Source organism: Tachysurus vachellii, chromosome 15 (assembly GCF_030014155.1).
Source record: "Tachysurus vachellii isolate PV-2020 chromosome 15, HZAU_Pvac_v1, whole genome shotgun sequence".
In the NCBI taxonomy this organism is placed as follows: Eukaryota; Metazoa; Chordata; class Actinopteri; order Siluriformes; family Bagridae; genus Tachysurus; species Tachysurus vachellii.
Genome location: NC_083474.1, coordinates 753064 through 758063, shown reverse-complemented (window position 1 = coordinate 758063; position 5000 = coordinate 753064). Strand labels below are relative to the sequence as shown.

The 5000-nt window shown below is 44.0% G+C and overlaps 1 protein-coding gene across 8 annotated transcripts in view; it reads left to right on the top strand.

The window, feature by feature from the left end:
* The window catches only part of mecom (MDS1 and EVI1 complex locus), a 126698-nt gene that overhangs the window by 68403 nt on the left and 53295 nt on the right, over positions 1 to 5000 (top strand). The gene's annotated exons all lie outside the window — the stretch shown is intronic.

The window sequence follows — 5000 nt, the reverse complement described above, 5'->3', positions numbered from 1 at the left end:
TTGATGCTGCTATTACCACGGACCTCAAGACCCCTCTCTCTCTCTCTCTCTCTCTCTCTCTCACACACACACACACTCTTCCTGTATTTACTAGATTCTTTTCTTCTCCTCTCTCACTCTCTTTCTCTCATTTCTCTCTATCCTCTACCCCCCACCTCTATTTTATGAAGTTAGTTTCTCTGTGCTCCTCTGCCTCACACACACACACACACACACACACATCTCTTAATCACAGTGTCATGTTTTCAAAACGACTAAATGAATCCCCGACTCCTCTTTGTTTTTGACCTCAAATATTTACAGCGGGAGAGATGTGTGTGTGTTTGTGTGTGTGCGCATGCCAAATAGACAGAGCCAAACACTGCACACTGTGTGTGTGTAAGAGTGTGTGTGTGTGTAAGTGTGTGTGTGGTAGCAGTGGACTGTTCTAGGGCTTAATTGAGTTCTCAATGTGACAGCTCTAAACTACAGTGTGTTGGCATGCAGTGTGTGTGTGTGTTTTTCTTACAGTAAATGTAAATGTACAATACACACACGTACACACATGTACACGCACACATACATACATACACACACACATACACACACACACACAAACACATACATACACACACACAAACACATGTACACACACACACACATGTACACGCACAAATACATACACACACACATTCACACACACATTGCAGTCATTCCAGGTGCTGTGTGTATTTGGTCATGGCTATGATGTCATACTTCTGTGGATTATCAAACATGTGTGTGATAATCATACCCCTAAATGTGAAGCCCACATGGCAATAAACACACACACACACCTCTGTGAAAGTTACCCCACACACTCCACCCTTCACAGTATCCTTTCATCTCTGGCCCAGTTTGCGGCTCTCGTCCTTGTCACCGTTCTCTCGTTATAGCAAAGGCACCAGCAGCTCGTTTGCTCACATTAATCAATTAGCACTAATTATTCCTGACTTTTCCAGAAGTCCTCCACTGGAGCGTCGCTTTGGCAATGAAGGAGAAAAGACGAAGGAAAGAGGAGGATAAAACCTGTCTGTGTGCTGTGTGTTAATGTCTTACTCAGAACACACGCATCCGAGTACACGACTAATTAATCTAACAAGAGAGGAAGAAGGATGTAGTGTCATGTCAGTAGTGATTAATCTTCACACACACATGCACACACACACACACACGTTTTTTTTAATGTGGGAGGAAACCAGAGAACCTGAAGGAAACCTGTGATGACTTCTGAGTCTCAGCACAGACAGTATTCAGACCCGACTCTGGAAGTGTGACGTTGTGTGTGTGTGTGTGTGTGTGTGTGTGTGTCAGTAAGAGATTCAGACAAAACAATAGGATCCAGTTTAATGTGTTAGATACAGAAAAAAATCCAAAGTTTCATTATAAAGTTTAAAAGTTACTAAAGTTAGAGTCACTAATAAAAATACCAAAAGGGCCCTGATGTGTAGTGGGAGTCTCTCATACACACACACACACACACACACACACAGTCCTGATTGGCTGAATAAATAATAAAACAGGCTTCTCTCTTGTTCATGTTCTCTGTTTCTCTACTTTCTACACACACACACACACACACACACACATCCATAGGACTTGAGCCCTCAGGCCAGACAAAGTAATGGGATTCTGAGTGTTATTTTTGCTGAATAAAATAAATCCTGCTAATTAGCATGTTAAGGTGATTGATGGGTTAGCCGAGTGTGTGTGTATGTGTATGTGTGTGTGTGTGGTGGAACAGATGAAGGAGTCTCTCCAAGGAAAAGTGGAGAACAGAATGGGAGGGAAAGCAGATTTAACTGGTGGAAAACAGGAAGGTGAAGATGAGTGAACGCTGGAGGAATTTTTATTCACTTTCATTGTTTTTGTCTTTTTTTTGCCAGAATTTAAATTTTAAAATTTGTAATGTGTGTGTGTGTGTGTGTGTGTTTTCCTGTCCCTACACTGTTTAAGACCTCTTGCTGTCACTCAAGTAAGTCAAAGTAACACACGCACACACACACACACACACACACACACACACACACACACACACACACACACACACCCCTCAGGTCTCAGGTAACTCCACTGCCTTTGTGTCAGATTGTGTTCATTCGTGTTTAAACAGCACATATCGTATTTCTTTTCCTCTCAGTTCACACTTTTCTTATCTCTCTCTTTTCTTAAATCCTTCTCCCTTTTTTCTCTCTCTTTTCATCCAGTTTTTCATTTCACTTCTTTCACTTTCATTAATGTGCATCTGATCAGGATGAGTAGAAGTACAGAAATGTATAGGGTTATGATATCAACAAAGGACAGAGAGAGATGTCTGTTATCTATCTATCTGTCTGTCTGTCTATCTATCTATCTGTCTGGCTGTCTGTCTGTCTGTCTGTCTGTCTGTCTGTCTATCTATCTATCTATCTGTCTGTCTGTCTATCTATCTGTCTGTCTGTCTGTCTGTCTGTCTATCTATCTATCTATCTATCTATCTATCTATCTATCTATCTATCTATCTATCTATCTGTCTGTCTGTCTGTCTGTCTGTCTGTCTGTCTGTCTGTCTATCTATCTGTCTGGCTGGCTCTCTGTCTGTCTGTCTATCTATCTATCTATCTGTCTGGCTGGCTGTCTGTCTGTCTGTCTATCTATCTATCTATCTATCTATCTATCTATCTATCTATCTATCTATCTATCTGGCTGGCTGGCTGGCTGGCTCTCTATCTATCTGTCTGGCTGTCTGTCTGTCTGTCTGTCTGTCTGTCTATCTATCTATCTATCTGTCTGGCTGGCTGTCTGTCTGTCTGTCTGTCTATCAGGAAGAGCAGAAACAGAAAGGCAGATAGAGTCACAGAGGGAGAAAAAGACAGAAAGAGAAAGAGAGAGAAAGAGACAGAAGGAGAGAGAATCAAGAGTAATAAAGAAGTGAATATAAAAGATGAAAGGAGAGATGAGGTGAAAGGTCAAGTGCATTCCATCAACACCACTTGACTCACAACAATGGAGCTCAGTCACCATGGACACACACTGCCATGTGCTCAGACACACACACACACACACACACACACACACACTGCTCCTGAAGTAACAACTTTAACTAGCAGCAGTCTAGAGTAAACAATTTAAAGGCCAGTAAAGAACAGGTTATTAACAACAGCAGGATTTATTAAGATGTAAATTGCTGCACATTATTTCCTGCGGATCAGCCGAGTGTGAGATATTAATCATTTAAAAACCTCAAAGTTTCAAACGACTTTAAACTCTCTTCTGAATCCAACGCTGTGGGCTGTGAGGACTGAGACGTACTACAGTGTGTAACATCATTAACATCCTCCTGATCACTCTTAAGTCTTAAGATGATGAGCTGACAGATTCTCTCTCTCTCTCTCTTCCTCTCTCTCTCTCTCTCTCTCTCTCTTTCGCTCTCTCGCTCTCTCTCTCTCTCTCTCTCTCTCTCTCTCTCTCTTTCGCTCTCTCGCTCTCTCTCTCTCTCTCTCTCCCCCCTCTCCCCCTCACTCTCTCTCTCTCCCTCTTCCTCTTCCTCTCTCTCTTTCTCTCTCTCTCTTTCGCTCTCTCTCTCTCTCCCTCTTCCTCTCTCTCTTTCTCTCTCTCTCTCTCTCACTCGTTCATGGCTACAGACTCTATCATTCCTCTCCTTTTGTCTTTGTCCTTGTCTAAAGAGCATCTTCTCATTTACTCTGATGACTTCCAGCCACCGAGAAAGAAGAGCTACTGATTGGGCTGATGGAACTCAGCCAAACACCACACACACACACACACACACACACACACACACATACACCAAAAAAGATGCATCACTAACACACACACAGCCCACTGAGACCAAACACACTTAAAGCCCTCACAAATCCATTTCCCCTGACAGTGGTTAGGTCAGCCTAGTTAAAGAGGATCCATTATGCCATGGAGAGAGAGAGAGAGAGAGAGAGAGAGAGAGAGCGAGGGAGGGAGGAGGAGGAGTGCATGAGTGTGACCATAACTCTCCATCAGAAAGTTTTGTTGTCGCAGGATAAGTGTTTGTATCAAATGGGTTTTAATTAATGTGGGTCGTTAGCGAGCTAATTTGCATAGGCAGCCCATTTGGAGCGAGTCGGTCTCTGGGGTGCTGTCTCTCATTCTCTTTCTCCTTCTCTTTCACTCTCTTTCCTTCTCTCCAACACTCCTTCTCTCCCCTGATTCAATCCATCACTCTCCCCCAATCACACTTTTGTTTTTTTCTCACCACCACTCCTGCTCCTGTCTATCTATCTATCTATCTATCTATCTATCTATCTATCTATCTATCTATCTATCTATCTATCTATCTATCTATCTACAGAACAGGGACAGAGACAGAGCGAGAGAAAGAGAGAGAGACATCTGTCACTTGCACCCTGTAATTAGATGAACAATGTGCAATTTGTTAGAAATGAATGCAACAGAAAAGACCTGTCTGTCTGTCTGTCTGTCTGTATGTCTGTCTGTCATCAGTGAGCTCAGTCCTGATCCACCATCATCAGTTAATTACATAAGACTGACATACAGAATTGGATGAACGGCTCGGTCTCAGTTGTTTAAGGAAGTGATTATAGACACTATGTTGCTATGACACTATGACAGAACAGGTGTGCAGAGACGGGGAGGAGTAAACAAGGGCGGGGCAGACACGTGAGCACATAAACAAACGCACATGGCCAAAGTCCAGGCTGGATCCTGACAGTACCCACCCCTCGAGGTGCGGATCCCGACACGCCAATCCCGTATCAAAGCATATCCGAGGGGACCACGATTCCAGGAGGGGGAAGTGAGGCGCAGGGTGAGGCAGGTGGGGGGAGCAAAGCACCCGGCGAGGCAGGTGGGGGGAGCAAGGCACACGGCGGCACAGCCAGAGAGGGCCGAGCGACATCTACAGCTGAGCAGAAAAGCCGAGCGACGTCAAAAGCCGAGCAGAAGGGCCGAGTGACGTATACAGCCGAGCAGAAAAGCAGAGCAACGTC